Genomic DNA, 27,368 nt, shown 5'->3' with positions numbered 1-27,368 from the left:
GTTATTCAGGTAGATATTGTAATTATATATAATTATAAAATGTTTGGATTGGCACGATACAACCACGCATCTTAAACGGCACTTCCGGTTGCCATTTCTTTAAGCAATTAACACTACCCTAATTCGTAACTTCCAGAACTGGTTTATATTCTAAAAGTTACATACTACTTACTACATGATGCAGCAAAATGCATTATTTTGTGTTTCCACTTCGTTGAAGGATCTGGAATTGTCTTCAGAACAGCGGTAAGTGTAGTTAACACATTTTGGCGTTTAGCGTTAGCGTTAGCATTAGCATTAGCATTATCTCACTCCTTGACTCAAATGTAAGATTGCAACGTTAATATGCAAGTCTCAAATGTAAAGAACGACACACAAACTTAACATCCATCATAATAGTCTTGTTTTATAGTTTTGGTTATTACGGTGAAGGGCTAACCATGGGGCTAACTATAATTAGCTAATGCAGAAAGCTAGCAAACAACTAAATTCGTTGACCTTGGAAACAACGTTAGCCGTTAGTAGTTTGACAAAAGCATCATAACGCAAATATTAACAATGTTTTTTTTCAAATGACCAATTCATTTACTATTTTAAATATTTTATATTATAAAATATATTATAATTTTATATAAATTAAATACACACACACACACACACACACACACACACACACACACTGTAGGAAATAGGAAAATAATGTACTTTTAAAACCACTACATTTATTTGATAGCTTTGTAGATTCAGATTATTAATACAAAAATATATCAACAAATCAATTATAATATATTATTTAGGTAATCATAATTAGCTCTATTTTCATCAGATGACAACATTAATCATTTTAATCCAGTGATATTGTATATATGTTATTCTGAACTGGGCTGTTCTGCACTATTACATTATTACAGGTCATTTAGCAGACGCTCTTATCCACAGCGACTTACGACGGGACAGTTCCCCTGGAGCAACTTGGGGTTAAGTACCTTGCTCAGGGGCACAATGGTGGCACTTGGTATTGAACTCACTGGTGTTCTGTTTGGAAGGCACACCACAAGACCACTAGGCCATAACCCCACCCAAATTCACGAAGAGCACTTTAACGTTTCGTAGTATATTTTGATGCTATTACTTTTACTTAAGTAAGATTTTGAATCTATAGCTTTTGCTTGAATTCTGTGATATTGATAGTTTAACTTGAGTAAAATATTTGAATACTTCGGGTAAAGTTGAGCTCGAAAGATTGTTTTTCACTTTGGAAACAGCATCTCCACAACAACTAAGCAACCTGAAGAAGGTTGTTGTAAGGTGTTGTAAGCCTCAGGAACATAAAGTATGTTGGATATTGTTGTTGTGATTTTCTTTTCAAAAATATCTGCAGTGTTTGTTCCTCCCCTGTAAAACATAACTTTTAAAGTGTCAAAGGAACTATTGAGCTACAGTAGTTTTCATCCAAGTTGTATTGAATCTGCTGAGATGTTGTGTATTTTCACCCTTGGCTTCACTATTCCAAGTGTTTGCAATATAAAAAAACAAGCTTCATGCAGCTTTTGTCTTGGGAGAAATACCCTCAAACTAAAATCCTGCCAAGGGTCCAAAGGCCAGAATAGCAATTTAAAGCATGGGTCACCTTGCACAGGGACCCAAATCTGTCATTTCCTGCTCAGCTGACCACTAGATGGAGCTGTTGTTTGAATAACTATAGGGCTCTTTTTCCCTTTGCCCACACCCCTTTCAGTGCAGTCACTTCCCTTGACACCCCCCTGTCTGAGGCTCTGCAGTGCTGTGGCAGCCTAAATTCCATTACAATTTCTTCACCATAAACTTCACAGGCCAAGGTGCTGTTCGCCTGCGATACTGCAACCCCAAGACCTTTTTATATCCATGAGTTTGTAATGTAGATGTTTCTTTATACCTCGTAGGTCCATTATGTGGCTATTTTCAATACAGTACAGCAAATCCATTAGTTTACATACAGAATCAAATACCATCCTCCATCCATTCGAAGGATACTTCAAGGGGCCACCACAAGGATGATTTGGGGTTAATAAAATCCACTATCTTCTCATTTACACTTAGTTTATTTTAATATGTACTAAACAGGGCTCAGCAATCTCCTAATTATGCATTATAAAGCACTACATTTAATCTAAAAACAATCTGTGACACAGTGTGCTGCAGTAATGTTTTTGTTTTGTTTTTTGAAAGATATGGGATGTGGTTATATTTTGAAGCAAAGGTGGATGGCGTGGATTTGAGATATTATTCTCTTTGTTGGGTGATAAATAGGGGTGAGGACTAACTGTAATCAAAATAGTTATAATGGTTAAACAAAATCAACAACAGTGATTCTTTTCTTTTGATTTTTTTATCATAGATCACAAATAAGCCCTTTTCATCTCTTTGAGGGTACACATGAAAATCTTCAAGAAGTACAGATGTGCATGAGCGTGCATGGTTTGTAGGGTCATCTGTGCAAGGTTTGTCCCATTTGAACCATGATAATGGTGACTTATATCTACTGCTGTAAATATCTCAGCCAGCTAATTATCATTTATGGATTCAGTACAGACCTGGAGTTTACTCAAATGCAGCATATGGGCTGACTGGCTTCACAGTCACATTTAATCCCATAAATCTGTGGTACTCCACATCATGAGATATACTTCATCCTACATAAATCTGTCTTTTATTGCAATGGCTGAATGTAAAATGTAATCTTTTTGTAAATAACCTTATTAAAGCTCATATTGGGGTAGGATTATATTTGCTAGTATGACGTACAGCAGATTGTAAAATGTTGCCATCAAGTGGCTTCATGCTTTGTTCAAATGTGTTTTTCTAAAGTTTTCTCGTCACTGTCAGACATGGCTGATGGATGACAGGTTAACATATGGCAGTTGACAGGTTTCTACTTGTTCTCTTCCTTCTTTTTCAGTGTGTCACGTGAGTGTCTCGTTTCCATGCTCGAAGTGTGAGAACTAGATTACTGATAATGTCATCATCTCAGGCTATGCCAGGGTTATTTTCATCTCATGCTGCTTGACCTTGGGGACCTGAAGAACATCTCTCCATCTGCGAACACGTTTTCAAGGTTGCTTGTATAAAATTATACCGTGTCTTACACTTAAATCAGCTATATTTGACTACTTTCTCATCTCTCCTTTCTCCTTCTAAAACAACTTTCTCAACAGCATTATAACTGGGAAAAAAATGGAACGCGAGAACCACATGTCCAAACCCACAGCGAGGTTACTCTCCTGATCAGTGGGTGGTTATTGCTTTATTTGCATGAACCAATATGCAGCATATAAAAGGCAGCTATTTCAGCCTTTATCTTGTTAAGCAGATGCTTTACAAGACATAACACATGTGATCCTTTATTCACTTAAAAGCTTTTAAGCTGTTGTGAGAAATGCATCTTTAAGTATTATCTGTGTACTATATCGAGGCAATGTTTTAAAGGTAAAGTACACCTTTAGTTGCCTGCTCTGTTTGTTTACGCGCTTGTCTCTACCTACACAGTTGTAGCTGTGTAGTGGTGCAGCCTGGGGAGCCTCTATGCAGTATCTTTGGCAGTGTGTGAGTAATGGAGCAGGGAAAAAGTCTCTTAACAGGGGCAGCAGAATAATTATGAGGCGATCTGAGAGGCTGCTCCTGGGCAGCAGGGAGCCTGTGAGCTTTATTGGGAATGATCTGTCCTCTTGGACCTCTGCCGGACTGATGGGAGCAGTCTGTAAGGTGGCCTGGGGTGCTGTCCTGTGGGTCCAGTTACAGAGGTACACATGTTTTGGGACAATTGCGGTGTGTTTAGGCCTAAATGTGGGTGAAAACAATGACATAGTAAACCACGCAGAACATTTTGAAACCAGTTTAAGGAACTGTGTAGTCTCGAGCTGCAACGACTAGTCAATATACAGAAAAATAATCACCAAATATGTTAATTGATAATCGTTTTCAGCCTCCCAAATATAGAGATTTCCTATTTTTCTCTTTAATATAATATTGAACTGAAATATCTTTTTGGTTTTGGACTGAATCTGAAATAATTTACAAATGAATCAAAATGAAAATAATCGTTAGTTGCAGCCCTAGTGTGGTTGATGCTCCAAATACTGTAAGGGTGGTGTTTTTTAACAAGAAGTTACAACATGCTCTTGTCAACAAAACCCTGCCAACAACATGCCCGGTTAATTAACATCATTAGTATGAGTGAAAAGTCAGCACTATAGACTTCAGTAAATTATGCAGATGTGTGTCATATTAATGGGGAACACATCGCGAGTGTTAAAAATGAACGTTCCTCCAGAGACGTGTTTGCCCTAGTAGGCATCATTGGGCTGGCAGAGCAGTTAATTGATGGTGTAGTGGCAGCTTCATGTGTCCCCTGCTGTTTCCAGTTGCACTAGAGCGCAACTGATGCCAGTATCGATATTTGAGTGTTTAAAAAATGTGATAATGATAGATTAAATGTTTATCCTCTCACATTACATCCTGTTTTTGAAGATGGTGATTTAATTGTGACTAAGGTATTTGTTCTCAGAGACATTTTACAGTTTCTAAATGACCTCAAACATTTCTTTGGCATTACTGCACTGACTTTTCTTCTTACTTTTTGGCTGACATACACTAGGAAACTAAATATGGTAATCACAAGTTTGGAAAGTGCAGGTGACAAAAAACAGTTGAACATAGAAAAAATAATGTTTTAAAGGAAAAGAAAAGTTTTAAAGAAATCGATAATCAAAATAGTCCACTTATAAATGCATCGCCTAACCGTTGCAGAACATTGTTGCCAGTTTATTAGGTACACCTACAGTAGCTAAAACTAATGCAGTCTAACACAACAACCCTGCAATAAATCTTACCTTCATGAAGGTTTTGAATGTTCAGTTATTGTTGAAACTGTTTAACGGAGATGTTGATTCATCTTTATCTTTTGAAGGCTGCAGTTTATGGTGCTTTTGAGTTGTATTTCATTATAATGTGGTGTATTTTTAACATTTTGTTTATATTAATTTACGGCCCTGGGGGGTAGACATTAGAAACACTTCTCAGTATAAAGCACCACCACAGCTGAACATTACAACCTATTTATGGATGCATGATTTCTTAGGTTGCTGTTGTATTAGAATGCATCAGTTAGTAGTTGAGCTAGGTGTACCTAATAATAATAATAATAATAATAATAATAATAATAATAATAACTAGCCAGTGAGTGTATACCAGCGATACAAACATATCTGTGATAAGCCAGCCGATAATATCCGCCTTAGTTGCAACAATACATCACAAGATGTTGAATAAAGTGAACCATAGATTAAATGAGTGTCTTTTTTTTCTTAAATAAAATGTCTTTAATGAATATAACTTGTTAGATGCGTCAACAGAAATACATGAATGTCCGTACTCGGCACCGCAGCACGCGCTGTGTACGAGTCACCCGCAATAGCCTACTAATGGTATTAGTACATGTAGCCTCATCTTTATTACAAACTGCAGAAATACCAGGTTTAAATAGAAGGAGTTGACATACAAAAAAGAAAAGGAAAGAAAGCAGCGCAGCATTCGAATGTCAGCGCTCTGAATGAAGCTTTCCAAGCTTTGAACTATTCGGTACAGCCCCACTAGACACCATGTAACTTTCTTTTTCCGATATTCTGGAAATACCATTTTTCCAGGGTTTTACCTTAACTTTTGTTGGCAGGCTCTTCTGAGGGTCTTATTTATTTTGGCAGATGTTGCACAGATGTTGCACAGATGTTGCACAGTTGACCAGTATTTACAGTATTTTGTTGACTTTACTTTTTATTCTCCCAATATTTCTGTCTGACTGTGGGCTGAGCTCCACTCTACCTGTCTCTCTGAATGAACAAACTGAATCTTGGATGTACTTCTGATCAAATGCATCTCATTACAGTTCTTCCTGGCAGCCCTGTATCGAGTCATCTTTAGTTCTGTTTACCGCAGCTGTCGCACTCCCTCGTCTTCCAATCCTGGCATCCAGTCTCTCATTCCCTTAACCCCCAGCCCACCCAGTCAACCTCTCATCTGGCCCGCATGCCATCTATCTGTCCACTTTTCTTTTTCTCACTGCCTCTCTATTTCCTTCCCGTTTCAAACCTCTAATCACATTAAGGCAGAGCCAAGGCTGGACTAAATCTAAAACAACTCGCAGCGTAGCCTCAGTGCTCGGTGAGTCCAGATGCACTATTCTTCTTTGTTTCTGTCCAGACGAAATCAATTTCTCCTCCTTGTCCAACTCTTAAGTCAGCCATACAGCAACGTCCTCTTGACACTTCCTTTCCCAAAGCACAATTGTAGAATCGATCAAGGTGGAGAGACATTATGAAAAAACACCTGTTGTAACAAAATCAAGTCGAAAGCAAGATGATATATTTTTGTGATTTTTGTGTATGATTCTATGTGAGAGGGTTGTGTACTCTGTTATCCATCCTTGCCCGTACAGATAAGGAGTGTACTATACATGAAGAAATAACATGTTTTTTTGTTTTTATATATTTCTAGATCAAAGCAACTCTCCTTCTCTCCCCTGGCGAGTTTCTGCCACTCAATAACTTGGACTCACCTGCCTGCCTTCACCCCGTCTTTGACATTATTCTGTGGATCCCACTTCCTGGCATCGGGCCAGAGGGGGAAAAGTGAGTGATTTCAAAACCCGCTCTCTTGCTCTCTCGCTCTCACCAAAGCTGGCACTAATCAGATTAAGCGAGGGCTTGAGGATTGAGTTTTTTTGTGTGTTTCGACTGCAATGTCATCAGCAGAGATTTGGAGCAGTAAAACCATTACTGTATTGGAAAGAGTGGTAATTGTATTTAGAAAGCAGGATTCAATGGGGAATCGTAATTCAGCTTATGATTTGTGTCGTTTTCCACTCCACAGTTTCACTGCATTTATTGCACATTTGCACAGGTCTATTAACTAAGCTGATGATTATTATATTACCAGGGATATATAACTGCACAACTCAATTGCTACAGATACTAACTTTACGCTGCATAACGAGGTTCTATTAATTTTTAATAGCTTAAAGAATTTGCCTGAAGATGATACTAAATGTATCCCGCTTTAAAAAGCTCTATTAAGCTTAGGCTAACGTCAGTCTTCCAATGCACTATAGGACTCAACAGTTCAGTGATTTATGAATAGGATTTTGCTAATAGTCAGCATTGTAGATTATCTGCTTCTTAAAGATGACTCAGAGATCTCCCCCCTAGATGAGAAATGAACGTTAGTGCAGTATTAATTGCTGGGGAGACGGGGACCTCAGTTGTGCATACTAAGACATCAATCTTTGATTACGCAGCTGCCTGAAGATGGCATGTTAGTTTCTGCCTCCAGTTCGTCCCTTGACTCAAATATAGATTGGCTCCTTGAGTCTGCTCTTGGATGTATCTGGATGTGCTTCTGCCTCTGTCTTCACTTTTTGTTTTGTGGTGTGTCAGCTTTTCATACGTGGAGCTGGTTGTCTTACACGGCAGCCTGGAGCTCGCCAAGTCTGACGGAGTGTCAGCGGGGGCTTGTGTCACATTATTGTCAGGAAAAATCCAAGCAATGAATGTAAGGTTTGTTGAATATAATCACCCAAGAAACTTGTAGTGATGGAAAACATACTTCAATTTCAATCTTGATGAGACGTACTGATGGCTATCCTCATTGCTCAAGAAACAATGCGTTATTTATGGATCTTTTAGATGCTATGTATGCAGATTACTATCAATTACTGTTAATATGCTTTAAGTATGTTAAAGTCTTGAAACTTTACTCGCTCTGGTAAGATCCTATCTATAATGAGTTGGGAGCTGTATTACAGTGCAACATCCAACCACTTATAGTTCTTTATCACAGAGCATTGATGCTGTGATTAGGTAACAGCACTTTTCTACATGTCCATTCCTGTTGCAAAAAGCAGACGCCTCTTCACATACGAGTTGCCTGAAGTGTTTTTAACGGGGCCTTGCTGTTGAGGGACACTTGACGGGATACACAGCTCAGTCTGGCTGCTCTGGCTTTTCCCAGTGAAAACAGCTATCCATCTGTGTAATAGTTCTTGTCAAAAGTTTACCGAAAATCAGCAATTCACTTTGAGACTAGGCGGCATATGTCATCGAAAGGGACTCTGATAAGCTGTAAGAGCCCATTGAGGCAGTGAGCAGGCTTTGATGCATGATGATATCTCCACAGTTGTCGTCCTCTTCTCATTCATCATCCATTGTCAAGACTCTAATGTATGTTATCTGCACACATTCTTCCTCCTCAATGCCATATTTGATATTTACAGATAAGAGAAATGCAGTACTAACTTAATTAATTAAATTATTGCTGCGTCGCGCCCGACACACACACACACACACACACACACACACACACACCTACAGTCAGAAACAGAGCGGAGGAAAGGAGAGGCGGGAACTACAAATAAAACCTCGCCTCTCGCAACCCCCCCCCCCCCCCCCCCTCGATCCTCATGCAGACCCGTCGCACGGACCACAGCGCCCCCCCAAAAGAAGTAAACCTAGGGAAAGCAATGGAGTTGGAGATCATTATCCGTTTTTTTGATCTTGTTTACCGATGAGTTGCTAGGATATTCAGAACATTTCCGATTTCTGCTGTATTATAAGCATGCAGTTACAACAGTGACATCTAAAAGAAAACATACCGTTTATTAAAAAGAACAATTCAGATCTATGTATTTTCTCATATCAGATAATGGCTTTAAATGATGATTTCATGTACGTATGCATTTTCACCTGTGAATTCGTTTTAAATGTAAAATAAATACACTTCCAGACCATAAACTTTACTGGGGATAAGTACTAATATACCCATAGTATTATTTTAAAGCACTTCAGTGTACTCGAGAAGGTCTAGAGTTTCTCAGAAACGTTGGTATTTATAATCTTAAATTGCTTGAATATAAATGAACTTGTTAACAGACAATTCCTTGGTAAGGCCATAACCTGGCCTTTTGTGTGATCGGTGAGCCTGCAGAGTAATGTCCAAGAAAAATGAAAAGCTCTATATGTTCAAACCTTTGCTCAGGCACATGCATGACGTGGACACGAAGATATAGTATTGATTTTTTTTTTTCTTGCCTTCAAAAGGTAATAAGAATGAACAATGTGCACATTGGATTAAAGCTCTATAGAATCGCTTCTTGTATACCGTAATTTTCGGACTATAAGCCGCACCTGACTATAAGCCGCAGACGCTAAATTGACTAATTTGTACATGTATAAGCCGCACTGGGCTATAAGCCGCAGACGCTAAATTGACTGATGTGTATGTAGCCGGTCTGTAGCTGACACCACGATCGACTCTGCGTTGTGTTGTGTAGAACCAGGAAATAACGATGGAGAACTTCTGCCTGTTCAATCAGCATTTATTGTCTCTGACCGTTGGTGTTTTCCTTAATTTGTCCATAAATTACCGTTGAAACAGAAGAAACACATGGAAGTCATCATCATACGGTAACTCCACAGTCGGGGTTTTTGGACATGCACCCCTCTCTTCAGCGTATCCTTCTTTCCGTCTCCCGAAAAAGTGGCGCGAACCCCCAGAAAGTGCCGGTTTCAGGAGTATCAACATAAAAGCATATTTAACAAAATAAGACTCCTCGAAAAATTTTTCCATAATGAGGGTGTCTCACACACTGCCTCGCTCTCGTAATGTCCGTCTGTCTCTCGTACCACTCGCTACTTTTGCGCGCTCTTTCCCTGCATCCGGTGGACTGTAACCTGTAAAATCCATAGATTTAGGAATTCCCCTAGTGGCCGTTAGCTGTAAAAATCCATAGATAAGCCGCACCGTTATATAAGCCGCAGGGTCGCAAAATGGGGAAAAAGTCGCGGCTTATAGTCCGGAAATTACGGTACTTTATTTACAGGACTTGTCTGTGTGGAAAAAGTGAAAAGAAAACCTAGCTGATGCACAGTGGACCTCCATTTGGAGATTAGTTCCACTCATCACTATGGCACATTGAAGAGGAATAACAGACCTCGGTTAAATGCTGTTGACCTCCTGCCGTGCACTTTGTTAAATATTGTGTCCAGAGTTGCACAGTGCAGGTCAGAACTTAAATTAAGAGAGTACATTGTCACCAGACGTGGTAGGGGCTAGTTTGAATGATGATAAACTGTCTTTGAGGCGAGCACAGATCTCGTTGCACATAATAAAGGGGTAGTGCCGCTAAACCATAAGTAGTCCCTATGCTGATTGTATACATGCCCCACTTTGGCACAATAAATCACAATATATGTTCTCAAGTGCTGCCTCACAAAAACGTCAGTGTTGTTTTCTTGCTATCTGATGGCTTTTTTTCACAGAAGATATTTTGACATGTCCCTGTAGGAAAAGCACAGGTTGATTTAATTAGTTTGGCAACCAGAGAGCATTTCATGTGCTGTTTGATCAGTGATGAAGTCTAAGACTCAAAAACAAACACCAAAAGAAAAGCACGAGCCACGTACAGTAGCCATTGATTCAAATCTTTGCTCCCAACTGCGAATAGCAGGGTGATTCTGGCAGGTGGTGTTAGCGAGTGGCGCTCCAGTTACTTTGTGGCACAGCTGCAAAAACATCTGCTCAGAGGAGACTGAATTCCTTGTGTTGAAGGTGCAAAATTCAAAACAAGTGAAAATATGTCACTTTAAATGACGTTAGCTCAGAGTTGCTACATTTATCCTTGGAGAAGTGATTACCTAATGTAGGAAATGGTTGAATATTTTACGATGAGCCAAACAGAAGTTGACAATTAACAATTTCACATACAGTACCACCTTTTAAATTTAGATTTATGAATGATGATGAAAAATTACATTTTATTTACATCATATACTTATTTCCCAGTCATATGTCCCAGAAAAGCAGCAACAATTACTGAAATAATTATTGGTTATTGACACAGTTGTTGATTTTAAATTGCTGTTTCAGCTCTAATGAATATGTTAATTAATTAATTAATTAATTAATTTAAATGACTCTGACGCCTGTTAATAGTTTAGGAGAGAAGAATATTAGTAAAAATGGCCTTTTTAATAAAATAGTTTTTTTTTTTTTAATTGAAACAGTATTGTTATTGGTTATTGTATAGGTATTAGCCAACAGATGCTTATTGATTGTGTGTATGTGCATGTTCACAGCACTTCCTCAGTGACGCTTGTATGTATGTATATGAGTTCATCTCTGCATGCAGCTTCAGTCACATGAATATTTTGTCCAGGCTTCTGTGTAATATCCAGTTATTCAGAGAGCTGGCTGAAAAGAAAAGGGCTTCATTAGTTTATAGTGTGCACAAAATAAATAACATCATACATAATTGGCTGCATTCTGAAGTTATAGGCGCCCACAACAAAAGCAGTTTAACACTTTGCCAATATGAATGACGGTGAAACATCAAGACAGGAATATTCTTTAGGGGTACATATTATGCGTCTCTGGCTTGGCATGGCGAAATGCCTTTTAAAATTGGAGTCTGTCCAGTTGTCTGTGACCATGACGCTGATTTATAGGAGCGAGAGAAGCAGGACGGAGGCAGTGTTTTTCCTCTATAGCGTTCCATTTGGTAAATGATGCTTAGGTGTTCGGTTTTCTTGACTAGTTTGTTGACACGGGCCTGAAGCAGAGCTGCAGAGCTGCTTCTGCACTAACGCAGAGCTGGGTAACCTGACACCTTTGCCCACATGTTCTACTAATAATGTAGGTCTGTGGTTTTTAATGAGTAATCATGCAGTTGGTCACAAACCGTGTTAGAAAGACAAGAATAAAAGGTGCACGTTGATTTTGAGGGAAGTGATATGAATATCTTCTCAATCCAAATGCAGCGTTTCTTCTACGGCTGTTTATCTGCAGAGTACTTGCTTTGGTCAAATGGAGTTTTGCAGTATTTCAGCGAAAGAATAAAAGTCACCAATTAGCATTTAAATGCAGTTTACTCTTTATTCAAGTGATGTCTCAAGATGTCTCTTAATTAATTTTTCTGTTGTTATATTTGAATGTGAAATTAAGGAAGAAATGAAACTTCTTGGCTGTGTTTTATTGCTAGGTAAAATGTTTTAATGCACTGTTGCAAAAGCATAAAAGACATTCAAGTGTGATTGCTTTGCTATCTGCACTTTATCCACAGGAAATAGCGATGCTTCTTATAAGCACATTAATGTTCTTCGCCGCAGTCGTTGTTTCTCATCGGGTAAAGGGTAAAGTAAAAAGTCAAACCATAAATTCTCCTGTTGGTAGCCGACAACTTTATTTATTGAACTGAAGAGAGAAATATTACTTTTATTTGAAGCAGGTTATTGTTAAAGTTGAGCCGTTTGTGTTCATGATTTTCAGTATATTTGTTTATATTTCCGTGAGACTGTTTTCAGTTGTGCCACAGTTCATCATATCAACTTGCTGCTCAAGTCTGGCTCTGGCAAACGTATCATAATGTACATTTCCATCACTACGACGACATTCAGGGAATACTCACTTTGTTTCACTCAGTGACAGAAAGAACTGTTTACCCACACAAATGAACTCTGATCGCGTCTCCTTTGCCGTTCTTCGTCTTCATCCAGTTCATACATGTTCAGACTCTCAGGGGTCCGTGGTGGGGTTCCCCCAGTTGCACAGAGTTATTTCATTTGTTTCTTTCATACATGCAGATTTGTTTTCAGTGGATTTGATTGACCAGGACTCCCTGGAAGAACAGATCTTTTATCTATATGGGACCTTCCTGACTAACTAAAATAAACTAGAATAAAATTGAAGTGTTCTTTCCTGCTGTTAAGCAAACGAGGGCTCCTGGTGGATATTTCCCCCCCAATTTATAATAGTGCTTATAAATGTTTTCAATTTTTAATGAAAATCTTTTCGTTAAATGCACTTTGAAAACCAAATGATCTGTTTTATCATCATGGAATTACATATTATTAGTGGCCATTATAAAACCTCTTAACAATACAAATGGCGATTTGGATGGTTTGAAGGTTTTCTTCTAAACCACACTTGCATTAGGATTATGTCCCATCTACATCTAACATAAAATATGTAATTAGTTTTACATTGCGTGCCAAACATCTCAAACGTCAGTGCAGTCTCACATTAGCATCTCATAACCCGCAGTTTGATTTTAAAAATCAGTTTGAAAGACTAAAAGAAATGTGTGAAATGAATACGGGACATTATCACGATGCATCAAAGGGATCATTCTGTCAAACTGTAGAGTTTATGGAGGAGTAAGCACATGCTCATGTCAAGTTTATTTACCAGAAAGTAAACTAAACTAAAGTTCTTGCTTGCTAAATGTAAAGCCAGGATGTTTAGCGCTGGTCAACTGTCCAGACCCTGGTGCTTTTCTTAGTCTATAGGTGATGTACTTAACAATAGCCACAGTCATGCTTCCTTTATGTTTTTTTAATACTGCAGTATTGCCACTCAGTTAGTGCTGTCTGGACCCCACACTGCCCTCTGGGACCTTCCCAGGGATTTTACTTTCTGCAGACCAGCCCTGGCCACTGCTACTTCGCCTTCCCGGCTGCCTCTTGCTGAATCTCTTGATGAGGTTCCAGTAAAAGGGCTGCACAGAAGATCTTTTTCAAAAGCCGTTAATGGTTGTGTGCTGTGTTGCTGCTGTCTCTTCACCTTTCTGTTCTTCCTTATGTGTACCGACAAATACAGAGGATGAACAGGGATGCTGACAGAAGTGATGAAGGCTTCATGTGAAGGCTTTCTTTGTAACAGGTAAGGCGCAGTGCTGAGAATTATTGGTGTATTATAAGTTAAGTATAATATAATATATAATAAGTTATAAGTTATAAATTCAGGTTTTTTCTTTTTTTTAATACCCGTTATGGACAATCTTTTGAGAGGTGTTTAATTTTCATCATTTAGTACTTGACTGTTATAAATGAGAAAGTCAGGAATTGAATAGGTGCATAAGTTAAAGATGGAGTGTGGGATGTTTATGTAAATGAACGTCAATTACGGTCAAGCCTTTGCCGAAGGACTTCACACAATGCTGTTTAAGCCTGTCGCTGCAGAGAAAGCTCTCTATTGAGCAGCGTTACAGAGTTGTGTCTGTGCAGGAAAGCCTGCACAGACACAAGTGTGTCTGCAGGTGAGCTCGTTGCATCTCCCCCGCTGTCTTCAAGTCTTCCTGTGCACCTTTTTATTTTACTTAAATCTTTCCTTTGAATGCCGAGTTGCTTTAAAAAAAACAAAAACCTGGAGCATCCAATCCATCTATATAATGTAGATATGCTTTCTGTCTGTGTACTGTATTTACTGATTCTATTTTGTGTTTGAGTTTGCATACTGCAAGCGTGTTTATTCGTAACACTTGCACGCGTCCATCTGTGAATACGTAGGTGTGTAATCCTTGGGTGTATTTAACAGCTAAAAGACAAAGCCTGAGAATAGTTTCTTGGCTTATCGCAAATGTCGGTACACATTTCAAGCACATTTCAAGCATATTTGATGCAATCTGCTGTTGTTTCGAAGCCTGTCCTCCAAACAGATGAGTGTAATTTGTTTCGTCATTTCAGCCAACATGTTCTAACTGCCAACCTGCTTTCCACTGAACATTCGAAAGCACTTGACAAGAAAAGAGCCAGAGTTATTTTTTTAATCATTGTTACACCACAATACTCACTCACTCACCCACACACACATACAAAACAAATGAAATGTAATACACACACACAGTTGCATATTCTTTAAAACAAGTCTGTTGAAGTAAATGGGCTCATGTGACATTAACTGAAGCCAGCGTAGCATGCAGTTTAGGTTCAGGTCACCACTGACGTGCATGCTTTAAGTGCAGAAGAGGCCATGTGAGGTGAGCATTTTTACAGTTACACAATTGTTATCCAATTTAGAGCCCCTGCTTTTTAAGTCTAGTGCGTCCAAATGGCTGTCTAGCTGAGATGAACTGCTCCTTCTAGATGAGATGAAGCACACTCCGCGTTCCCCCAGTAAGATAGATGTGCACATTTGCATGCCGGGCTGTCAGTTTCACTGCTGCCAGGCCTCCTTCTTTCTTAATTTCTCTTTAGGCTCTCTTTCTTTCCACATTTTCCAATGTCAGGCTCTCAAAAGGGAGTGCTACATAAATGACTAGCAGTTAGGGGATGCCATGATGCCCTAATGCATTTTTTTCACAGTTGACTGACGGTGGTCCTTAATTCTTTCCGCTTTTAAATGTGACTGCAGTGGGTAAAGGGGACAAGTAGACCATGTAAATAAAACAATGGATAGTTGCTAATGACTAGGCCATTATAGTAGTTTCTTCTGTTAAACCGGTGGTTCATACTAACAGAAAATACATATGCAGTATTTCAGAGTTCTATTACTGGACATTTTATTTTTGATTATCAGTGGACAAATACAAGTTATAGTAATCATGTCTGAATGTCATATATAGTATGTATTGTCACTTATAAATCTGAGGTTTGTGGAAAAAATGGCATATGTACTCTCTAATATACTACATAGTACTTGTACATAAGTAGAGTTTTATGAACGAATGAGCTTTAAATGCACAGCAGTGTGGTGTCGGGTCAACTATTTTTACTGTGTCATTAAATGGCATAGTCATTATCTAATGTGTTTTCTTTCTGACATAGTCTAATCAACAATAATACAAATATTAAGAGCATCCATTGGGATTACATATTACCCATCAGAGTAACAATGCGTTACAGACGAACAGCATAAGACAACACAAATGATGCTTAAATATCAAATAGAAATGTGTTTACAAAATGATGAATACAATTTGTAAATAAGATTCTAGGAAACAAGATTCTATATACTTCAACAGTTTGTATCTTTTCTCACTTTTCTTGCCTTGTTCTGTATTCTGATCTTGTTTTTCTCTTTTTTAAATCACAACATGTTTAAAAGGCTTTTTCTGTTTTTTTTACTTGACAGCTAAGATAAACTCTCCGTTTTTTGAACATCTACAAACATACAGCTGATGGACAAAACGTCAAACACAGTAATTGCAAATTGATGAAACTCATATTGATGGTCTTTGTTGAGATTGTCAGAAGTGTTGATTCAACTCTGTTGTCATTTCTTGAGGCTGTTTATAATACAGTACTTTTGAGATACTTAGAGAACATGGAGAATATACCACAGTCAGTGTTGCTCAGGGTTTTTGTGTGCCCACTTTTCCTCTTTGCTTCTGCATTTTTCTTGTTATTGTCATATGTTGACTTGACTTTTTAGACTGACTAATGAACACCAGCAGTACAGGCAATGAATTCTGCCAGGCACATTATATTGCTTCTGAAATTGTTACTTTCAAACCACTATTGAAACAAAATGTGATTTACTTAATTTGATTTACTGTACCTGTGTAGTTCTATTTATCATTTTTTCCTGGACAAAATACAATTCTTTGGCAAAATATATAGTATATATTTTAATAGACTTACAAAACTTACAAGAAACACTAATACTATTGAGGAATATAGGAGTGTGTTTAGCAAGCATGCTGATCTAAAGGGAAAAAAAACAGTTTTGTCTTAATTTGTGCAGTTTACACACTACAAAAGTGTCTATTTGTCTTTTTGTTAGGACGGGTCATAATTCTAATATCTATTTTATATAGTGGTGAAAACATCTACTTTAACTACAGCTGTATTTATTCATGTTTCTAGTCAAAAACAACATTTTAAAAGATTACATTACATTTAAATAATGTACTATTTTTAGCCAAATAGTGCTTGAACGCATCATAATGTACAGTAACTCAATGGAACCTCGCTCCCGTTCTCCCTCTTTTTTCAGCAACGCAGGTGCCGTAGGTACAATGGGGGTCGAGACACTGACGTCCCATCATCCCGGGGACGATTACATTTTTTTTATTTGGCACCAACAAATTGCGGTGCTTATTAAGCGAGTGAAAGGAACAAATGGAAACATAACGTACGAGGAAAAAGTTCAGCTCATAACGATGCAGCACTGCGTCGCTCGCGGCCAGTTAGGACATTCCAATAGAAAACAATGCAATCGAGCTCGCTCGGGTCACATTCAATTAGGACAAGTTAACGCTATAATCTCTTTTGAAGTGCAGGTCTCATTCTCAAGAGCAACCTGATTTAAACTTGGTGGCCACAGGGGGGGCACCTACAGTGGATATTTGGTGGCCACAGTGTAACTTGTTGTTGCCATGGTTGATGTCAAACCCTGTGGTGGTCGAGTGGCAAACTTGACGACAATCAAAACAAGGTCTTTTTTTTAGAGAAAAGAGAACTTAGAGTTATTGGTAAATCTATATTAGTTCTGAATGTTATGTATCAGTTTCAGCAGTAAACGGAGCACTCTGTTACTGATTTGTTTGGGAGCCAGAGGGAAATATTTATGATGGAATTAGATTTGTGTTTTTTTTTTTTTTTTTTTTCTCTCCTCAAACTTGAAAACTGAAGTTGCTGCATGAATTTGTCAGAGATGAAATGACAACTGACTTTCAACATCTGTGACAGCAATCTGGCGTTCCAGTTTTAGCCTTTTCTGTTCGTTCTCCATATGCTTTGGCTCTTATGAGATGAGTCCTGAATGCAAGTCTTGTGGTGTAATGGAAACCTAACGATGTCCCATGAGCTCTCAGCTCACATTGACAATGACTGACAGACAGTTTTCTGTTGATCACAGACTTAAGTCCCAGTACTGCCTACTCCTGCTCATGAATACTCATAAGCTTTAAAAGCTGAGCACCACAATAACTGGTTCTCTGGTTCACAAACCTCCAGGTATTTCTTGGAGGAATGGTTAAAAATAGCTTAAGTAGCAGGCAGAAATATGCTTTAGGGTGTATTTAAATATTGAGTGTCTATTATAGACACATAGAACTCTGTGGAGGCAGTATGCTGTGTAAGCTGTGTTAGACAACTGTTGGTTTTTCTGCCATTCAGACGTTTAATGAATCCTGTATCCCTATTACGGTAAGTTAAGAGAATGTGAAGCGCATTAGGAGTCCTAGCGGATGTAACTATGATTTTGAATTTGCGGCATGATGTGCAAGAAGCGCTACGCTACCCCTCACGGGAGAGATGGGACATGGGAAAATGTTGAGAGATTAGCCTCATGTTGAAACAGCCGCAAAACCACTCATTATTCATTCTTCCTCCTGTCAATGTGAAGTATTACTGTCTGTTCCAGTCTTGACACGCTCTTACCAAATCCACAAGGGACCTTTGGTTTAACTGCTGTTCCCTTCACAGTGCTGTTAAATGGCTCATTAGTAAGGCTAAGGTGTCATGTGCTGAAGGACAAATGTATTGGCTCTGCAGCTTTACCTGTTTTGTCATATACATAAAGGATGGAGAGCGGAGTTTAGTGCTCTGCAATAGACCGTTGGCTCTGTAACCAGGGAAGTGATGCAGTGAAGATATTTTAAATCTCTTGTGATGTGAAATTAAATGATTGTATTTGACGATGATGTCAAAGGTAGCTAGCTCTGGATGCCGTTATGAACTGGCAGTGCTTTGATCCCTTCAAAAAGCATACGGTTTCCATCTCCACTGAAAGTTTTTGGAGCTCTGGAAGTTTAGGTCCGCCACAGAGACGGATGTACACACTTGAAATGACTTTCTACACATATCCAACTTTACTTTTCTATTAAATTATGCAAAAAGGGATGTGGGGCTTAAAGAGTCCAAGGCAAGTCTCTATATGTTGTTTGACACACCTGACGTAGAGGAACTATTTGAGAAGGCTGATGTGTATGCCAACTTCATTTAGGTAAGCTTTATTTCAAGAAGAAAAGGGTTTGGAAATACCGTGTCAGAACTAAATGACTTATGGTCCTGAATCGTATGTGACATCTTGCTTAAACCGAAGATCTTAACTTGCACAGTTTTGCTATCGAGGTTGGTCTTTTCAAAGGCTGTATTACTAAGGAAGGAAACTGATTGTGCTGGCAAGCTGTGTGATTTGGGAAATTGGAAAGTAAGTCCCATTATTGTACTGTACATACTAACATATTGTAATTGGTTTTCAAGTTTGAAGTGTTTAAGTTTGCTTGGAAAAAGAAGCCAAAGACGGACTAGTATTTCTCCAGTGTTGTTATTGTGTATTATATTGTGTTTTTTATGTATTCTGTTGTAAAGAAGGATGTTTTCTTTTCAAAATGTATGTGCCATTCTTGATCTGGCTTTTATTAATTGAAAAAACCAAATGCACGATAGGATAATAAACACTGAATTTATTAATTTTGGTATTAAATATGGATTTATATTCACACTTGTGAAAAGGGACTGTCACTGTGTCACAACATTCATTCTAAAAAATATGAACAACAAGTGAAAAAAAGGCATTTACCCCAAAGTTAATAGATTCAGTGCATCATTTTTGGGCGCCAGCAGTTCCATAAACAGAAACATGTGGGAATGTATTTATGATTGAAATTCTGTCAGGTACAGCACTATCACTGAATGGATCTGCAATGCAAAACACTTTTCATTGGCATGTTTGTCTTTGAAAATGGGAAGCTGTTGCAAAACTTTGCACATAGTCCTTTCTCCTTTTTTCTCCATCCCATTATTTCTCTCTCTCTCTCGCTCTCTCCTCTCCCTCTCCCGCTCTCGTCTTCTCTCCTCGCTCTCGCTGACTCCTAGCTCTCATTGAGCGCCTGCTCTCTGCGCAGCGGGATGTTAGCCAGAGAAAGAGAGAAAGCAGAGCAGCCAAGAGATATGGAGCACGAGATGAGGGAGAGAGAGAGGGAAAGGAGAGAGAAAGAGCGAAGCGAGAGCGCGAGCAGAGAGAGAGGAGAGAACGATGCGCGAGAGGGCGAGAAGCGAGAAGCGAGAGGAGCAAAGGAGAGAGAGAGAAGAGAGAGAGAGAGAGAGAGAGCGGAGACGTAGAGAGAGAGGGAGGAGAGAAGGGAGCGATAGCTGCTCTCTCTTATCTCGCTATATCTTTCTCCCTCTCGATTTCTCTTCTCTCTCTCTACCTCTCTCTCGCTTCTCCCTACTCTTCCTCTCTCTCTATCTCTCCCTCTCTCTCTCGCTCTCCCTCTCTTCTCACGCTCTCTCTCCCTTCTCTTACCATTCTTTCCCTCTCTCGCGCTCTCGAGCTTTCTATTCGCTCTCTCTATCTCTCTCTCTCTCTCTCCTCTCTCTCTCCCCCTCTCTCTCTCGCTCTCTCTCTCCCTCCCTCTCGCTCTCTCTCTCGCTGACTGTGTAAATCCCACCTTTCTCATCCTGTCGTTCTTTGCTATCAGTTTAGAGGAAGAAATAGATTGTCTCCTTGCTCCCATAATCAATTTGTGTCAGCACACCAGGTTTCTCTCTGGAAGTGCCAATGCTGGGAGAACACTTGGTATACACAAAATGAAATGATTGGCCACCATAAATTCTGTAGAGAGGCTCTGTCTGTCTCACTTATGTTTAGGGAGATCTCCACTAGATAACTCTTGATGGCATCTTCTCTAGTGGCACCAGTGCTCCTGTGCGACTTCCCTCCTCTTACACCTCACTTTTTTAAAAACCTTATGTCTCTGGTGGTCTGTCAACGGTAAACACCTGGCAGCAGGTGACGTCTGCGCTTCACTTGAGATACAATGAGGCTATCTAAAGTAAGAGAGAGAGAGAGGCGTGGCCGGAAACATAATGTTTTTCGGGTTGTCAGTCCGTCCGGCTGTCCGTACGTCTGTCCTGTAGACTGTGTTGGTCAAAGGTCGAGTCACTGTGACTTCACAAAACACGTTTTTGGCTGTAAATCAGGAATTCAAACGCTTAACAAGAAGATTTTTACACAAATATCTAGTAGGATAACATTTTTAAGTTATGACATTTTAAACTTGGGAGTAAACTGCAACTTGACTGATTGGCGGAGGCGTTACCTTCTCAGCAGGTAGCTACCATCACAACAGCCTCAGCACCCCATGATATTTCCCCTCATTTTTAATAAACTTCTCATGCTGGGATATTTCTGAGCACTCTAAATTTAGCATCATTTCATTTTTTTAAGGCAGAAAACAGCATCTTGGTAGACACGGAGCCCTATATTCACTTAGTCATTGAAATTCACGAGGAGACGGGTAAAAAAAAAAACCCCACGACTAATTCTTCAAGAGCAGGTTCACAAGCACCAGGCCATTTGTAAAAGCTGTTCAGATGAATACACATGAAATAAATGTTAACGCTGCTGACAGGCTATTAATAAAAGGTCTCGCTGTTTGATTTAGAGGCAAGGCGAGGATATGTGCACGGGGAGGTGGGGACGCTATAAGTGGGCACAGCGAGGAAAAGCCTTATCTCGGATAACTGATGTCTTTTGGGCTTCTTGACTCCCTCAGGTTGATTTGGACTTCTCTTTATCACGAGTGTTACGCGCCAGGGGGATTAGCCAGCCAATCCCGGATCAGGGAAACAACGCTATGATGGTGACATTTGGATCGATTCTTATCCTCAAATGACTAATTAAGATGCACCAGATCTGGCTGGTTGAGAACTAAATTAGATTAACGGTGGGAGTTGTTCTTACCATCATACTGTCTCACACATCTGGAAGAGGATTTCAACTTCTGGATGGTTGTGATGATCAAACTGCATTTACTTATTTATGTTGTAGAGATATCGACTACGTTTACATGCACACACATATCCCACGAGCATTTTCCGATCAAGACATGTGGAATATGCTGATATTATTCATTCTTCGGACATGTATACAGAGAATTTCTAAATATGTGTCTCTAAATTGTGCAGCTCTGTGCATTAGTCATGTGAGCTGCTTCGTAGGAATATTGTCTTGTTTGGAATAAGGGCAGAAATCGTAATATTTTGTGCATTTCAATGCAGTCATTTTGAGGTGTTACTAATACTTTAACGATGGCTCCATTGTTTGCCAGTGTCACAGTTAAGCATGTGCAGTAAAAATACTGAAGCAGTGCTTTTATTTCCTTTTACATAAGCATAAATACCTTTTTCGAATGTTTTAATTGAGATGTTTATTTCTGTTAGCAGCAAACATATTGCTGATGTCTTCAAAGCAACATATTTATTAGTATATTGCTACTTATTGGCGGCAGAAACCACCTGTAAAAAAACAAAAACATTGGCATTCATAGCATATTAACTTGTTAGCAGCCAGATGCCAATTTACACGTCCTATTTTTGTTATTACATAATATTCACTCCTTTTTCGCTCTCATCAGCTTTTGAGGGACGACTATGTTCACCAGCTTGTCACACATTTAGTCTGTATGGTATTTGGTGCTGGGCAGGTAGTACAAAGTGTTTTTTCTTTTGCTTTTTTTTGTTTAAAACCGCCTACACTGTGTCTGGAAAGGATGCTAATGAGAGCGAGCCAAGACTATAAAGTTTCTGTTGTAAACCAAAACAAAGAGCTGAAATATGCGGTAACTGCTGAGTCGGCTGAGGATTCTCTGTGGGTCCATCAGTACGAGTGACCTCTTTCACGTTACACATGGTAATCTTCTCGTTGTTAATAGAAATATATCGATTACAGCCGTTTCTATATTAGCATTTTGTCAATGTCAATTAAAAAATGTAATTCATGCAGCATTACGTTTCCCAGTAAAGACATTTAGCTAATGTGAAAGATTTGTACCTGTGCATCATTTTTTAGAAGAAATAGTTACCTTTTTTCTTCTAAAATGATATTTTAGGCTGGATTTCCAACTCGAGGTTTGTATCTAGTGTGAAGAAAATATCCATTGTAAAAGGCCTGTGGTGGTGCCTGCAATCAGCAGGCCTCAAACATAGGCGTACTTATTGAGGCAGTGTTGATGCTTGGAGCTGTTAGTTTACTAAGCAGGAAAAAAAGGCTGACGTTAACCTCTTACTGCCCCCAAACACTGCTGTGTGTAACATGCTGCGTCTACTGTTTCCCCACTGACCTGGAAGAACCCGGTGTGCAGAATCACCCATCTGCTGGTCTGCTGGCGTGTAGTGCAGCACAGTGTGTGAGATTAGGAGATCAAGGAACTCATGTATTTCCCCACCCCGCCTGCGAGCGAAGTGCGTGTGCGTGTGTGTGTGTGTGCGTGTGTGTGTGTGTGTGCGTGTGTGTATCCGTTTATCCGGAGTGTGTGCTAGGTCTGAGAATTCACCACGAGGCTCATGAGAACAAATGTGCAACATAATAAATTAAACGCAAGAGATTCTTTTGAATTAAAATGAAAGACATACTTAGTGAGACTTATGCTTCGATTTATATTATAATTATCCCTCTTTTCCTGTGTTATTTCATGGTAAACATCATGTAAATATAAGACCATGAAATTAATCTTAAACATTACTGTACATACCCTGAAGCAATAGGCTACGGGGGGTGAAATAATGTGATGTACCACATTTCCATACAGAGAGGAGGTGGGAGGCAACTAAGAATTTAGTTGGGGGGGGGGGGGCGAATGAAGATAAGTTCAAAGCCATGTGGAATGTGCATAGCAATCCATTACACTGTCATGGTGGGGAAAGAGATTGCAGGCCCATTCTCACCAGGGGAATGTGCCAATTATTAGATAATGTTCAGAGCAAGCCGTCATGGATTAAAGCTTTGCAAGAGTCAGGATGCTCTTCAAATGAAGATGCTTTGATTAGCATACACTACCAACTACAACTATTCCAACTACCACATGAAGTTTTGAGGTTGAACGGGGGATTTCAGCCGCTTTCCTAAATTAGGATTTGCCATCCTGCACAGGAAATGCTTCGTGTATTCTGACAAATCTTCGCCAGGTTTATGGGGACAGTTTGTCTTTTGTCAAACTATAGAAATGCACTTGTTTTGAATTTCAACCTGGCTAAATGTTTCCTTACCTGGATGCTAAAATGACTCGTCTATGGTAGGATTGAGACGATCAGTAGATTTATTGAATTCATTTAGTCCAAAATGAGTCAAACAGTAAAACGACAAGTGACCATTTTGATAATTCAACATTTATCAAGAAACAAACATTAGCTGGTTCCAGTTATTAAAATCTAAGATCACATCATATCACTGCACTTAAATATCTTTTGGGTTTTGCATAAATGTTCAGCTGGCATGTCATGTGGTCATCGGACCATCTCATGACATTTTAAAGGAAAGTAACTCTTAATCACAGAGCCACAGGGTAATCCTACACATGGCACTTGAAATGCATTTGTTAATAAACTGTAGCCATTAGTTTTTAGGGTCTTTATGTTTCCACAAGGCTAACACTTTGGATTATATGTATTTTCTATTAAATCTTATAATTGATGAATCATTTAGTCCATAAAATGGCAAAAATAATGCCATATTTTTAACACATCTTTAGCTTTTGTCACTAATAAACTCCAAATGGTGGGAAAAATCTCAGCGATATGAACGACCTCTCTCCCCTTTAAGCCCTCAGAAAGACAAAGAGCAAAAAAAGAAAAATAGCCAACATTACTGTGGCCTAAATCTCATCTCCTGTAAAGTTAAAGGCCTCTTCTATTTTTCATCATCGCCTCCAAAAGTAAATCAATCATCTGACACTGCATCACAGCCTTGGACTTGTTTTGATCTTCTGAGAAATTCACACCGATTTTTACCTTTTTTTTTTTTTATATAAAAAAGGAGACATTTGCGGTACTCATGACAGAGACAGATGCAACTATTTAGGAAACTGTTTTGTATGCGACAGATACCTTTTTTTGTGTGTAATGGTAAATGCACTTGCATTTATATAGCGCCTTTTTTTATTCAAGTCTTCCAACCACTCAAAGTGCTTTTAAACTACATGCCAACATTTACCCATTCACACACACATTCATACATGGATGGCAGAGCTGTCATACAAGGTGCCAGACTGCTCATTATCTAATCTAATTCACACACACACACAGACACACACACAGACAGACAGACACAGACACTCACACTCTCACACAATGATGGCACAGCCTTCGGGAGCAATTTGGGGTTCAGTATCTTGCACAAGGACACTTCGACATGCGGACTGGAGGAGCAGAGGGTGGAACCTCCTGAGCCACAGCCGCCCCGGTGTGAGTTTCACAGTTCTGAGTTGGGTTTTGATGGAAACAGAGGTACAAATGATCAAAACTGTAATCTCTCGGGCTGCATTCTTCTCAGATCAAACGCTGGTCCCCCCACAGCGATGGTTGAGTCTGATGCTAGAAGTCGCTCCTTTCACCACAATATTCTCTGAGCATATGAGACACTGGTGTTGTGCTCCCAGTTGGAAGGATGAACATGAATTAGTCCATTCTGGGTTGAAAGCTCTGACTTTTCTCTTCTTGGAGAGCGCCATGAGTAGTTATTGTTCCTCTCCCTGTCTGCCGCTCACTCGTCTCTTCGTCTGTGTTTCTCTCCCTTTCTCCGTCTTCTCTCCCTTAATAATTTATTGATTATAGGTGTGTGTGTGTGTGTGTGTGTGTGTGGTGTGTGTGTGTGTGTGTGTGTGTGTGTGTGTGTGTGTGTGTGTGTGTGTGTGTGTGTGTGTGTGTGTGTGTGTGTGTGTGTGTCTGCAGTATCCACATTTACAAGATTTATTGTCATGATAATTTCGGATGACAGTTAGAAAACTAAAAGCTTTAAAGCTCTGCCAGCAGCCTCGAAAAACCTGCAATGTTTGTCCAAAAAGGAAATGGTTATTCCTCTGGGAAGTATGAATGTGCTCAGTAAATCTCACGCCAATCTGCCAATTAGATTTTGATATTACTTGTGTAAAAGTAATTTGGCCTGATGGTGGTGCTAGGGGCAAAAAAAGACAAAGGTGTTAACGGAAACATCATAATTCAATTCATAGTGCAACAGATTTTGTGGAAATTTAGTCATTGCTTTTTGAGATATGTTGTAATGGAAAAGTTGCTAAAGGGGAATGTTTGACTTGACGCCCACTAGATGGAAGGTCAGGGGTATCAAGAAAATAATAACACATTATCCCCTGTGGCCGGTGACAATTCAAATTAGATTTCATGGCAATCTGGTCGTTACTTTTCGACAAATGTTTTCCTAGACTTTAGGTGTTGGACAGACTGACCAATATCTCCATCTTCCCTCTGGCCACTAACCACACTAAAATATAAAAGACATATATACTGTTTTATATCCATCTGTCATTTGCTGTTGTTATTGATAATATACTTGTATAGAAAAAAAACAAGCAAGTAGCCACAGAACTTAATGTGTCTACAAAGAAACCTTTGAATTTACTGCAGTAACATTAATGATTTGTCAGCTATTTAATAAGAATCATAGCTTGCTCCCAGCAGCTGCTTCATTGTCTTTGAATGCTCAAAAGAAATCCTCAGAATGAAGTGCAGTACCTCAAGGAGATTGGGGATAATGAAAAGAGCTCATGATGCGGAGAGAAAGGAAGGGGAGGCGAGAGAGATTATTTTGTATGAACTTTATGAGTTTACAGCGTCTCAGATACAGAAGACGGCTCATTGACAAAATGCTGTTTTCGCCCAACAAGACTTAGAAAACCCAGTCAGGCAGCAGGGCTCCAACTATGGCTAATGCTAGCATTAAAACTTCAACCAAACAAGTGCAGACAATATTCTGGTCTCTTGTGATTTGACTTAAATTACAACAATTTATAAGTTACTTCACAGTCACTGCAAATGTACCTTACACTACTTGCAAGGGAATTATGCCTTTCCGTTTTCTAAGTCGAGCAATTTAAAAAGGCAGGAGAGTTGCCTTAACTCACGAAGGACCTTACTAAACGCTTAATTTAGTTATTAAAATAATAAGGTGTTATGTTTGGACTATATGTCTCAACACAGCCACTAAAGGGGGTAATGCAGTGCAATTATTTTCACAACTTCCCTTTCCGTTTCTAAAAGGCTTTCTGGTATATAGTGCATACCATGATGCTATAGAAGAAGCCAGATTTTATAGGCTTTTACAGTGTGCATGCATTGGAAAAATACTTCAGTAAAGTGTTTTCATCAAGGCTTATGTATCGAGATATTATTTTTTAGTCGTATTGCCCAGCGCTGCCATTTTGCTGTGTTGTGCTGGAAATGAGCCATAAACCTGACATGTGCGCAGTCTGGGCCTTGATGGGTTTGTGCTTGTTGTCCCGCTGTACAGTCACATTGTCACCTGCAATGTGGAAGCCTGTTCTTCTATCTACCTCAATCGCTTTTGTATTATTTGACACTCGTCGTGTGTGTGTGTGTGTGTGTGTGTGTGTGTGTGTGTGTGTGTGTGTGTGTGTGTGTGTGTGTGTGTGTGTGTGTGTGTGTGTGTGTGTGTGTGTGTGTGCTTGCACGCACAGAAGCACACGCCGAACTTATCGCTTCACACTGTGTGTCCCATACTTGTATTATTTCCTGTTGCCACTGCTTTGCATCTCGGTTCTCATCTTCCTGTAATTTCTCTGTAATGCTTGTGACCCGAAGCTATAT

At 39.3% G+C, this 27,368-nt stretch overlaps 1 protein-coding gene across 1 annotated transcript in view; it reads left to right on the top strand.

The window, feature by feature from the left end:
* Nucleotides 1–83: 83 nt before the first annotated feature.
* Nucleotides 84–27,368, top strand: part of LOC115007197 (type II inositol 3,4-bisphosphate 4-phosphatase-like) — a 99,235-nt gene continuing 71,950 nt past the window's right edge. The window contains exons 1-2 of the mRNA XM_029429955.1: nt 84–246; nt 6,529–6,662. The gene's annotated coding sequence lies outside the window, so the exon portion shown is untranslated. The remainder of the gene's footprint in view (nt 247–6,528; nt 6,663–27,368) is intronic.

The sequence above is a fragment of the Cottoperca gobio genome, chromosome 1, assembly GCF_900634415.1.
Source record: "Cottoperca gobio chromosome 1, fCotGob3.1, whole genome shotgun sequence".
Classification (NCBI taxonomy): domain Eukaryota; kingdom Metazoa; phylum Chordata; class Actinopteri; order Perciformes; family Bovichtidae; genus Cottoperca; species Cottoperca gobio.
The sequence above is the reverse complement of the archived record's forward strand: the minus strand, read 5'-3'. Positions and strand labels throughout refer to the sequence as shown.